Source organism: Chroicocephalus ridibundus, chromosome 5, assembly GCF_963924245.1.
Source record: "Chroicocephalus ridibundus chromosome 5, bChrRid1.1, whole genome shotgun sequence".
Taxonomy (NCBI): Eukaryota; Metazoa; Chordata; class Aves; order Charadriiformes; family Laridae; genus Chroicocephalus; species Chroicocephalus ridibundus.
In genome coordinates this window covers 8465403-8479049 of record NC_086288.1, presented here as the reverse complement: position 1 = coordinate 8479049, position 13647 = coordinate 8465403, and the positions used below count along the sequence as shown (strand labels likewise).

Sequence of the window (13647 nt, the reverse complement as noted above, 5' to 3'; positions counted from 1 at the left end):
AGCTTCCTCTACGAACAAATGATTTCACCTATCAGCCACAAAAAACTGTCCTTCCTCCAGCCTGTGAATCTTCTGGGGCTGCCCAGCATCAGACTCACTGCTGCCAGACAGGTCACGAACAGCAGCAATGCCTGTGCTCCACGTACCACCCTATATTATTGCACTAATGTGCAAAGCCTAGAAACGTGTATTTCCAAGGACTAAAGCAAACAAGTGCTACTCTTCTGTCTCAATACAGTTCAGCCTAAGTGCTATTCTAACAATACCTTATGAGAGAGCTGGAGGGCAACAGAAAACTTGTTTTTTACCCCAATGCTCAGTGTCACAGCGAATTGGTAGAAACAAAATCCTCATGACTAGTTTGCCGGACTACTTTTTTATTCTTTTCCTACAAAAATACTTAACTGTTGTTACTGAAGAAACTGGGGGAGAAGGGAAGGGGATCTATTTTGCTAGTTTTACTTTTTGTTGGTAGATTTTACTTGTTAACTGGCAAACTGGCCATGGCCATATAAGTAGTCATTAACAAGAAGGTGAAAAGAAAACGGTCAAGTATTCTTGGCAAAACAGTTCTACAAAATTCTTCAAGATATCTGCAGACAAATACCTCTTGCCCAGTCTAAAGAAATGGTAGCAATACTTGTATTAATGAGAAAATAACAGACAAATAATAAAAGTCTTTATCCGGTCTCCATTTTCCTTTCATGTAGGCAAAGCTATCTTCCCAAAACATTTATACTGAAAACTACTCATGAAGAATATTCATATGTTAACAAGAAAATGCAACGCTGTGCATACACCACAATTTTTTTTTCCTTTAAATATCAAGACCGTCCATTAATCCCAAGCAATGCAGTTCTTCTAAACTGAAAGGGTTATTCAGAAGCCTTTTTTTCCAAACGTTATTTAATGCTTTAACAAGAAAGTATGACTTATGACCAATGTTTTTTCTGTGTTCCAAGTTAATACTAAACTTTCAGTCAAGTCAGGGTGTTCCTAAGAGAGAGTTCCTGCCCCCCTCCCCCTAATTAACTACAGGCTTGTTTCCTTGAACATACACCATGAGCAAAGTAAAAGGGTCAAAGTACACTTACTGTTTATAATTAATTTGTTTAAATTTACAAAAAGCAGCCTGCTTTCTCCTCGGCAGAGGTAAGAGCCTTCCACATGCTGTGCTAACTTTCCAATGAGGTTTACATTAGCCGCTGACCTCATGGCCACTGACACTAGTCACTGCTGCCCATCACTCCAAGAACAAAGCAACAGACCAGTTATAAGCCCAATGGTGAAAAACAGTTACAATAATTTATCCAGTACTTCCATACCGCATCAGATAACAAATGACCTTATTATCTTCAGTATCACACAAAAAAAAAAAAAAAGAAAAGAAAAAAATTCACCTTCTGCCTAACTGCCATAGTGCTTCATGGTGCACCTGAAAGATTCACATGTCTTCATTTGCGGCTTAAAGCACACCAAAAGCTCACCCCAAACCCACCACCTCTTATCTCTTCCTGTACAAAGTCAGGCCTCCAAACCCCACACTGCCAACTAAAACACCCTACCAAATGTCCTGCTTCAAGGAAGCAGGACTAGATGTCCCTTCCAACCAAAATTTCTCTGTGCTCAAATCATCCTGGGTGAACTTAAATTTTAAGACAAGGCTTTCTTCCCAGCTCATAATAAAAATCAGTATTCAAAGACTATTTAGCAGCAGCCGGTCTGTTGAATCCAAGTCTTGCCCCATCATTAACATCAGAATAAACCCTTCAACAGGGTCCTGATGCATTAACATCAGAATAAACCCTTCAACATGGTCCTGATACCGACAGATACCGGAGAGCCTTTCACAGACCATCAGTGAAATGAATTTTAGAATACATGACAAAATAGGACTGCTAAAAACATCTGGGTTTGTTCGGCATTTTGGACATGGCCCAAGACATAAAGTAATTTTTAAATGCATTTTTGGAAGTGGCAAGAAGTTCACCATACCTCTTTAAGCAAGCTTTTAAGGATAACTTTGCAGAGATAGGCTATGAAAGTAAAGAAATACAACATACATACGTCCCTCCCTCGCTCTCCACACAGACAAAACCCACCAGAACAGCTTCAAAACGTAGCTGTGCAACTTAGTGCAACTATTCACAGAAATAGTTATAAAGACAACATATTTCAAGAAAGCTGCTAGAAGCAACCTCCATCCTTTCATAAATGACAGAGAGCAAAAAAGACTATTGGCTTCTGGACACAGAACATTTGGCCCTCCATCATACAGATTCACAGGATGGTTAACTTCTCTAGTAACTTCATGTGGAGCTACCAGGAAATTAACCAAAAATCAAGACATATATTTCAATTGACTGTGACCGTGCAGTGTTTGAGATGTGGGAATTACTCCACTTTCCGACTCAAAGGCAGCCTTAAGAGGAGTGCTACAGAGGGCAGACAACAAGCAGGTCTTCTACAGATCTCCACTCCACCACCAGAACTCTCAGCTTAATGCAACAAGACAGACCTAAACTGAACTACAAACAACATGAACACCTACTAACAATGGTATCCCTTTTTTATATATATAAATTATTTAGATAAGCTTATTCTTGTGTGTTGTGCTATTACGTTTTCATTTGAAATATTTGTCCTTACTCAGGCTGCAAGTTCAGCCTCATTTCTCAAAGGATGATGGAAAAGAGGATGTGCAGGAAAGAGGAAAACAGTTTTCATCTTTCAAATTTATTCTGCCTGTGCCAGAGGAAGCTAACCCCCTACTTTGGTATATTCTCTACTCAATCTGAGCTACTTCAGAGAAGCACCAACTATACTGATCTCCTTTGAAAAAGAAAGATCACAATTTAAAGACACTTATAACCAGATGAAAAACATATTCCCAAATACATTATTTGCAATATACTCACTTCCTCTGCTTCCATTTATTTAAAAAAAAATACCAAAAAACCCACAAACAAACAAAAAAACATTCAGATCATCGTGTGTATTTGAAGCAGATATATATACACACATATGCGCTTTACTGAAATAAAGATAGGTTATAGCTTTAGGCGGCTTAACTGATCAATAGGCTATTCCAATTCGCACCAAGAAACTGTACCAGTAACTAGGGAAAAAGAAAAAAAAAACCAACCAAAAAAATGCCAGCTACCAATTTAGCATATCCAGACTCCTGTCCTCACAAATACAGGGATATCACCAGTGAAATTGCAAGGGATTTCAAACAGAGAGCAAGTAAGCCATTTTTTAACCCCTGATCCAACACTGCTAGAAACACAGTTATGTTCCTGGTAGGAAACTGAAAGCAAAGTATTTCTATCTCCAAAAGTGATTACGGTCAAAGTAAGAAGTGTTGCTACTGTGCCTTTACACTCTCTAATAATGAAAAGCTTGAAGAAATACTCCCTGGTTACTTCATGACCCACTCAAAACCTAAATTAAATATTCTTTACTAGCTTATCCTTACCGCTCAGAACTGTGAAAAAGAAACTTTTGCAAACCTAATTAACAAGCAAATTAGCATCCTCTTAGATCATATCCACAGAGACTTTGTTTCTACATTTCTGTTGTGGCTCACTGCTCAACTGCTACTGACTCAAATAGTAGCATTTAACTTCTGATGCAATACCAGAACTGTTTCTCTGCCTATTCCACATGACTGCTTACAAAAAATGTTTACTTCTGCCTGTTCAGAGATACAGACTTTCTTCTACAAGTGTAAAGAAACTTCCAAATTAATTAATTAGTTAGTGAAATTAATTAATTTCACTCTTTTTCAGTCACTTTATCAGACAGGAAACCAGTGATGACAAGAGTATCGCCAGCTCAGCATCCTTCTCAATCTCATCATATTTGTGGCATCCCAAGTCTGAGCATTTCGCCATGTGAAGATTCCAAAAATGTTGTAGCCCTCACTGTTGTGGGAAAAATTTGACAACTGCATGCTCAAGGCTCAAAAAACAAAAGAGAAATCCATTTATTTTGTGCTTTTCATGCTTTAAAAGCCATAACTTGAGTCAATCTCACAACTGAGGGCCTGCACCGTGACATTTCAACTCTTAGGTTAGCAGCCCTGAGAACATCAAAGAGCTCAACTTTTACATTAAGAAACACTCTTGTTATCTGCTTTGTCTGTCATTCTACCAGGTGATACATTCTGTACTCTGCACTCACGCAAATACAAAGCAAGGCCTTGATCTCGTCCCTGGCTCTCATGTGAAGACCCAAGGCCGTCCATAAAACCCCACTGGAAGTAATAAGCCTCGGCAAGAATACAACTGCAGAGACAAGTCCTAAGACCATCAATGGCACTTTGAATGCTATGGATGTGGTGAATCTTAGCACAAAACCAGTAGATAGTGGTCCTATTATCATCAGCCTGCAGTGAAAGCACTCTTCTCTCCTGTTGCAATGTCAGAGCACTAAAGCCCACTCTCTCCCATTCAGCAGGGATTCAAAAGCTTCCAGCATTAAAACAAACACACAAGGGGAAAACCCACAGTCCTCTTAAGTTTCTTCCACTGCCAAAACAGTAAGGTCCTGGTTCTACAACAAGACAACTTTGACAGATACATGAGCTTACAGCATTCAACCTGAAGGAGCTGGTAATTCTCAACTCTTGGGTCCCATTAGTCCTTTGGCTGTTTTCAGACAACTGCTTTGTTTCTTCCCCCCGCCCCACAAAAATTAAGGATCACTTCCAAGCTTGCTGCAGTTATTCCATACAACATTTGCTCCCTGCTCTCCATAGTTCGGCTGCGGGAACCGCCTAAACTAGTATTGCCACTGAAGCCTCCATATCATCCAGCCCAAGCCGAAAAAAAAGAAAAAAACAACTTCCCCTAGTACAGTCCACCTACTATGAACAACTCAAATGCCAATACTCCACGCCAGTCTAATAAACCTCAGACAAAAGCTGAGGCTGATTATGCCAAGCGCACTTCTATCTGATTAACCTTCTTAATGATCTTTACCCTCCCTAAGGCAGTCTGAACAGTCTTTGTCCCTTTTGGAATTGGCCATCATCTAAGCACTTGAGAACTCTTTTAAAAGTTTTGTTACCGAGCCAAGTTGATATTTTGTCATATTTTTAATGAAAAAGCACATGCATTCTCTGTGTGCATTTTTATTTATTTTCTTAACAGCAAACCTTCTGGACACCCTAAGCATCTTCCTAGCCCTGCAATTTCTCTTTCTATTCCCCTAATCACAAATTATACAAAAAAGGACATACTTACAGTGCCAAGTAAACAAACGAATTTTAGGAAGCCCCTGGTGTACAAATCCCCTCTTTTTATTACAGCTCATCTGTGAGTTAAGATTTTGCTTCTCAGCAAGAGCTAGGAGCAGCAAGCAACACTACTTATCACCTTGGCATTCAAATACAGTCCACTTTCTGAAGCAACCTCCCGTTAGCTACTAGTTTACACAAATCAAACCACCGTGCTTTGAATTATACTGAGATATTTACCATTTTTACCATCTGAAAATAATAAATCATCTGGTAATCTAAGAATACGGTTCACTTGCACCCACGCTCCACCTAGCAGAATGCTACTGAGAAAAGTTAACAGCAAGGTGATCCAGGTAGAGCTACCCTCCAATACCCAATGCATGGTAATACCTCTGACAAAACCAGCAGTGAAAAGGGAAGCCAGATGAACATTTGTCTCGAGAGCTCCCGATCCACATTTTCACTGAAGTCACACCATTCCAAAAACAAAGGACCCTAAAAAACATCTAAGGAACATGAGGGAATATCTTCCCTTTCTAGCCACATGTGTCTCTCTCTCTCATCACTACTAAATTGTCAGCTCTGAAGGTTTTGCTTTTTCCCTTTGCTTATTTGACACTGCTGCTTTAAGTTAAGCATTGATTTTGGTAACTCTCCCCCCCAGGAATCTTAAGTTAGACATGTAACTGATTAATAACTACCCAACCTGAAAAAGTACAACTCTTACATACTTTCATTGTAATATGCAATTTCTCTAGAGCAAGAGAGAAAGGGAAGAAAAAGTCCACCTGGAAAATCCACTTCTTCCATGTGTATTCAAATGTATTATTGTCTGTACGCTAAGTTTGCCAACCTGCTCAAAGCTTTTTCCTTGTGGTTTCGTAACAAAATGCATGACATGGAAATAACAATATTTGTGAAGGTACAAGAACTAAACATTCTTTTAATGCATATCTGACTGCTATAATTCAGACTTATCCATCTTACCTTTCTCCTACATTTCTTAATGTTTGCCCAAAAATATGAAGCTATATGCCTTCATATCATTCAACATCCCTTATCATTCATTTATTCCACACAATTCACACTCTCCCAGCATAACATTGTTCTATCACTTTTGAAATTTTAGAAGATACTTTTTTACATGTGTTACAGTAAGTTCTGCAAATCTGTTCCTATTCTGCAATATGAGAAGCATTAGAAGTCACATGCTTAAGACAGGCAAAAATCCATCACAGGACACAACAAAACCAGCAAAGCAGTCAAAACTGTTTTCCCTCAAAAGGGGAAGATCCCAAAAGATGACATGTAGCTCTCACTGGAATAATCCAATTCCAAAGAAACATCAAACATTTTTTCCCCAAATCTCAACACAGACAGTTCTACTTCCACACTGACAGCTTTGCTCAACAGATAGGGAGAGAAAAAAAGAAAAACAAAAACCACACCATAAAAAACCCCAAAAGGATTCCCTGCTTTTATTCAGAATTCAAAAAATGTCAGCACAATTTTCAAAAATTATGTCAATTGCACATTTCCACACAGAACAGAAATCAATTGCCCTAGAGTTGTTCATGGGAAAAAAAAAAAAAAAGAAAAAAAAATAAGTATGGCATCTTCACTCACAAAAGACTTAAAGGAAAGAAAAAAAACCCAACCACACTACCTCCTGCACATTTAGAGCAAAACAATGAGAAAAGGAACAAGACCTATTCTTCCTTCTTTGGAGCTCCAGGACAAAACTGCACTTCGCACCTGTTTTGAAAGCCTCAATACCAGCTAAGAAGTCCTAGCAGGGATAAGCCAATTCCCCCAACAGTGACACCCACACCTGAGACCAAAGCCATGGTCTCTTCACCAGGCTGCTGCTAGTCCTCACCAGTCATCAAGGCCCTTTTTGTAGCAGCTGACAGAGAGAGAGAGAGAAAAAGATGCTCAATGTGCGAAACCCTGTTTCAGTTGAGTAACTAGCAGCCTTTGGTACATTCTGACCTAGGCAAGGGGCATGGGGAATAATCAACAACCCCCCCAAGCCCTTCAGCTACCCTAAAGACCAAGTAGAAAAGCCAAATTCCTGCAACCCTTACAGTTACATATTTAAACACTTTATTGGCATGTATACTACAGTGAAATTTAGATAAAGATTATCCCCCCCTTCATCATTAACACAAAAATTCCTTTTCATTACAGGTTTAAACAAGCCACCTTGAGTCAGAAAATGCTGCACAATACTAACCCAGCAGTTTTATACAGTATTTCCCATTTCTCCTTCACCTGATAAAGTATTAGTTAGCATAGAGATATGCAACAACTGTGACACAGACCACTTTTTGCTTAAATAATCATCCCCATCAACCAAAGGATGACCCAAACACAAAGACTCTGTAGGTACTGTATTATCTTTCACTGGTAAAAAAAAGGAAGGTGCTGTGCCCACTTACCTGTAATGCCACAGAAGAACAGGGGATGCAAGCAACAAACAAAAGCTTGCAATATTCCATCGCAAAACACAAGTTGCTTGCCAAAGAGGTGCTCTCAAAGGCCAGATCACCAATAGTGCATATTCAGTCTTGCAAAGTCTGCAGCGCTATCACCTGAGCCAAGATGCTGCTCCCAGGTCTGCACCAGTGACTTCAGCTGAAATGTTACAAGCCACTAGCAGAATTTCGTACATAACATCAGAAGCTTTGACAATGAGAGCACAAACAGGAATACAGGATAAGGCAACATTTTCTATGCCGCCTGGGGGACAGCTGGTTAAAACAAATGTGCATAGGTGCCTCATAATTATGTCCTGTCTACTCCTACCCAGCACAAGGTGTGAGCAGCCCAGCAGCAGGATGTAACATCTCCAATAGAAGATAACAGGAGCTATACAAGAGTGAAATTGTTTATTACAAGATGAAAACTGTAAACCGAATCACAAAGTTAAAGAACCGAGCTGTTCAGGAGATGTGCCAATCTTACGTCAGTGCAACTCAGTCCCTTCATCACTGAAGGCTGCGTGAAGGCTTACAATTACAACTCAAGTTGTAGGTCCCTCAGGACACATATGTAACAAAACAAGTATTTTTAAAAACAATCAGCATTTGCCAACTCAAAGAAACCAATAGCATAAGTATTTGTCACAACTTGGGCATTTTAAACACTGTACTATTGCAATCAGCAACAACAGCAACACAGAATCAAGGAGGAAACCATTGAAGTTAAAAGCTTAAGTACTAAAGCCATGAAGAAATCATTTGTTTTCCCCTTACACAAATACCCAAAAATTGTACTATGGATCAACAAAAGATTCCATTTCCCATTTCAAAATGCAAATTTCTTTCCAGTAATGTATCATAAGAATAGACTTCCACAATCCTAATTATCAGAAAGGCAAGCTCTAGGGGGTAAATTATGACTAAGATTTATGGTTTCTCACAGCATACCATATCCGTCCTCTCCAAAATCTGTTTACTTTGGACAAATGATACAAGACTTCCTTATAGCAGGAAATCCTGCAAGTCAAAGGCCACTGCTGAAACAGTATTTCCACTATTTTGCAACAGGAACTTAAAATCACTTACAAACATGAACGAAACTGCTGATCAACATCACCAGATTTGTCCTTTAGCAATTTAACCATCAGAGAGGGAACTACTGGCTTTTCTTCACATTCTTCAGCTTAGCAAATCTTTGGAAACCCAAGTAAATCCCCATGACCCAACAGTAGAAAACAGTTAACACTGACATCTGGGAAGTGAAACATCATGTTCCAACACCAGAGTTTCCAAACAATCTCGTGACAGTGCTGAGCATCTCACAGGGTAAGCAGAACATCTGCCCACACTCACCATAAACTCTGCACACGAAGCATCCCAGAAGTTTTAAGTATATTAAAAAAATCCAACTGAACACTTGCAGAAAAGTATGAAATAGTTAAAGTAAGACTGCCAGATGTGAAACACGTTGCTGAATTCCTCTAACAGCAACGCACATCAGTACACCCTGAAGACCTGCTCGCCTTGTATACTTCTGGCAGTTTAGCTCCAGTAAACCAGAGCTAAACACCAAGACTTTCATACCTACCCAGATGGCTGTTAGCATACCTTCTCAGCCAATTCATGTAGCAAGATGCAACAAGATAATACAGCCTTCTGAACTGAATTTGCTATTTCCAGGTTGCAAATATTAAGAATTGTAATAATTTTGTTACTTAGCATCTTTCTGTTACTGTTTTGAAAAAAAGAAAGGAGAGTTTCTTTCTCATAGTACTGACACCACACAATACTATCAAGTAACTGATCTTGATGCACTAAACTGAAAATAAAGCAGCAATCAACTGGACATACTAATCCTTACTTAAACCTTGATATGGAGATGTTATAATACATTTTTAAATAGGTGCCAGAGATATTAAAAATCACAGCAGCATTGTGCTTAACTTGCTTCAATTTGAATCAAACAGATAATCACTTAGCTAAGAGGTGCAGTATAATTGTAACCATACAACCCAAAACATACTACATTTCTATTCCAAGTCTAGCAGCCTAAAAGCACCTGGCTAATTGGAAAAGCAAACAACCACCTCCAGTTCCTAGCAAATACATACCAAACTGAAGAGGAATACCATTCACTGATCTCTAGTCTACGACCACTGATATTTGAGGCATTCTTCTGCCCAAAACACGTTGCTATCAACAGTGTTGAGTATTCCAGAGCTGGCTCCAATTAAGCTCAACAGACCCACATCACACAGTACGGAGATACCCACTTGTAGTCCAAATATGCAGTCAAAGTTAGATTATCATCACTTCTTGACCAGGATCATGGAGCACAATGCCATATTAACACAGATGAACATTTCTAGCACCCAAGCTAAGAACGCCCTGCAATGCATTCTGCTTCATAAACATGCCTGCCTATACCTTAAAAATACTAAGGATTTGGTTACTGCAAGTGACCAATTCACATAGCAGTAATTAAGTTTCATATTTGCAAATGCCTGGAGTCTAGCAGCATTGCATAGGATGAGCAAAATACTGCAGAAACGCCAGTTCACACAAACTGTACACTTTGTTCACATAGCCTACTTCAAGATAGCACTAACTTGTCACCAAAAATGTGCCAAGACTGTAATCAAGCTGGCTCTCTGCAGAACCAGCCTGGATCCATGGAAGTCTGTGAGCTGAGGAACATCATATAGCTGTACAGCCATAACTCGGCACGGAGGCATGCATAGCCACCAGGTAGCAACAGAGCTCTGCCGCAGCTTATGACTTCATTGATAATTTCTGTTTGCTACAACATGCAAAATTTACTTTTCCTAAAAGGAAACCTACTGTTTGTTTTCCATAGTAAAATTTCATGGTCCAACACATGCAAATGCATAGACTTTGTCACAAACCTACAATGCCAAGTAACCAAAATTCAATCATTAAAATAAGGCCAGGACTCTCAGGTCTACACTGACATCTTGGGAGTTAACTCCAGTTAGACAAGAAATTTTGCTTAGATTATTCGTGAAACTACAGGTCAAAATACATATATTTGGTCCTCCACACTATTTCTTCCGTAAGTCTCTCTCTCTGCAGTCATACGTAAGCACAGCCAGAAATTACGGTCCTAATCTTTCAAGGTGAACATCACTCAGGGTCTCAACACCCAGCACTACTGACTGGCCTCTGCACAAACCTCTTCATCTATGCAGATCACCTCTCAGAACTGCAGGGCAAAAACCACGTTGAAAACAGGCAGCAGGCACCTCAACACCTCCGAAAACCCCCATACACCATGCTCCGGTCCCCCCAGGAGCCCCAACCCCCGCGTCCCCGGGGACGCACCGCCACACCACGGGGTACTTTAACTTGAACGCCTCCGCCGCACCACGGGGTCGATAGCTCGAGGGCTGCCACCAAAATAACTAACTAACTAAAAAAAAAAAAAAATTAAGGGAAAACAGCGACCTGTCTTCGCGCCTGTGAGTCGGACCCCCCCGGGGTCCCGGCTCCCCGCCGACCCTCCCGCGCACCCAGGGACTGGGACCGGCGGGCCCCCTCCCGCACCCCCGCCGGGGCTCCCGCGGGAAAACCGCCCTCCCCAGCCACAACAAAGGCCGCCCGAGCGGCCCAGCGCCGCCGCAGCGCCCGCGGGGCTCCGCCGCCCCCTCCCGGGCTCCCCCGGGCACCCTCCCTACGCCAGGCCGGGGCCCCGGCACAGACCCTGCCCGCCCCCCTCAGCTCGGCGGGGCCGAGCCGGCCGCCCCGCAGGCAGCCCTGGCGCGGGGGCCGCGGCTGGAGAGCAGCCACTGAAATAAAACATTAAAAAAAAGGAGGGGGGGGAGGTTGCCCGCCCTGTGACAATGATCTGCTACCCGAGGCACCTGCGCCGCCGCCCCCTCCCGCCCGGCGGAGAGAAGCGGCCGCCCGCACGGCATCCCCAGGGAGCGGGGCGGCCGCCGCGGCCTGCGGCCGGGCCGGGCCGGGCCGAGCGACACCGGCACCTCATCAGGGACGGGGGCCGCAGCCCGCCGCGCCGGGCCCGCGGGGTGGCGACGGGTCTCCCCGCGGCGCGGCCGAGCCCGGCGGCGGTGCAACAAAGCGCCGGGGCCCGAGGAGCGGCGGGCACAGCCGCCAGGCACTCACCGGGAGGCGCCGGGGGTCTCCCTCGGTGCCGCTGTGCCCGGCCCGGCCCGGCGGGCCGGGGAGGGGGCAGCGGGCGGTCTCTCCTCTCGTCTCCTCTCCTCTGTCCGCTCCTTTCCACGGCACGGCACAGCTCGGCGAGGGGGGTGGGGGGGCGGTTAGGCGAGGGGGTGGCCGCGGCCGGGCGGTGCGGGCCGGGCCGGGAGGGCGGCTCCCCCGCTGCGGCCCGGGCGGGCTCCGGCGGGAGGCGCCGCCGCCGCTGCAGCGTCCGGGCGCTGGGGTCGTTCCGGCCCCATCAAGGCCGGGCCGGGCCGAGGGGGCCGCGCGAGGCGGGACGGAGGGAGCGGGGCCGCTCCCCACGGCGGCTGGTGGCCATCTTAGTCCTCCTCCTCCTCCGCGGCGCCGAGTGCCCCCTCCCCGCCCGGCTGCCAGCGCTGCCTCCTCCCTCTGCTCCTCCTCCTCCTCCCGGCTGGCTGCGGTCGCCGCCGTTCCCGCGGCCCGGTGAGGCCGCCTGAGGAGAACCGGTCCGTAATGGCGGTCCGCGGGAGCAGCCCCTCAGGCAGCAGCCGGTCGCCACCTCCTCCCCGCAGCGGGAAGGGCGCGCGCCGGGGGGGCTCCCATCCTCGCTCGGAGCGGGACGGCTCGACAAGAGACACAGGCCCCCTTCTTAGTTCTGGGACTGTTTACAGTTATTTTAATTTTTAGAGCAGCGGGTTTCCCGGGCAGGCATGTGGCGTGTTTGTTTTCTCACCGTTTTCTGACAGAAATCCCGCTCGTCCAGCACCAAAAGCCGGTGTTCTGTCCCCGCCACCACAGGCCCCAGCAGCCAACACACTACCCTGCCTGCCAGGAGGAGAAGGCATCTGAGCCTGGAGCCTGCCCGTGGGATGAGGGGGAGGAAATGCCGGTCAATGCAGGAGTAAAGAAGCCACCGTTGGGTTGGGGTTGAGGCACCTTCCCTTAGCTTTTCATCAAGTGTACATCTAGGGAAAGTCCACCGGATATCACTCGTATTGACCACAAAGAGGACTGTACCTCTGTGCTGGCCAGCCAGTCTCATCCCTACAATCCAAATGTTTAAACACAGAAATAGTTACTCTTTCCCTAATTAAGCCAGAAGTTCAGTTAAATTCCCGACAGCCAAAGGACTTCTTTTTTTGTCAGCAGGACAAAGCGTCAGTTTAGTCACGCATTGGGCCCACGCTGCAACCCTGGGGCAAGCTTCAGCCACTGGGATACTGCTGGGGTGTGTCCACCCTTCTCCCTTTTTCTAGTCACTTAGAAACTGACCTCCTTCAGGAAATCAGCTGCTAACAGCCATTCGTGCCCTAGCAGTTTTGTTTGAGGTATTTTTTCTTCGCTTACAAAATCTTTCCTGAAATCTTCACTGAAAAGACTAAATAGCAGTTTGGAGAGTCTGGCTGGAGGGGTAACAGCTGCAATAAACAATGCGCAAACTATCCAAGACCTCCGTGTTTCATGGGCAAATTCTCACAAGCGCCAGCAACCAGGACCGTTGCCTCTTACCTCTACTAGGGGACCTTGCTAAATGATGCTGTGTACTCTGTTGTACTTGAGGATGAATGGGGCAAAAGCCATTTACCTGGTCTTCGTTCTCTGGCCATTAGCATCAAACATGCAACTCCACTTAATGTTTTTACTGGCTGATGTACCGCTGTTCAGCGGGCAGTGGAAGTCATCCCATTCCCATTTAGGTGGAGGAGGCCTCTGCTTAAGACTCATGGATATCTGGAGCGAGGCTAACTCTTAATTTAGCTG

At 44.4% G+C, this 13647-nt stretch overlaps 1 protein-coding gene across 1 annotated transcript in view; it reads right to left on the bottom strand.

Moving 5' to 3' along the window:
* Positions 1-12284, bottom strand: part of WDFY3 (WD repeat and FYVE domain containing 3) — a 178282-nt gene extending 165998 nt beyond the window's left edge. The window contains exon 1 of the mRNA XM_063337332.1: positions 11872-12284. The gene's annotated coding sequence lies outside the window, so the exon portion shown is untranslated. The remainder of the gene's footprint in view (positions 1-11871) is intronic.
* Positions 12285-13647: the final 1363 nt, after the last annotated feature.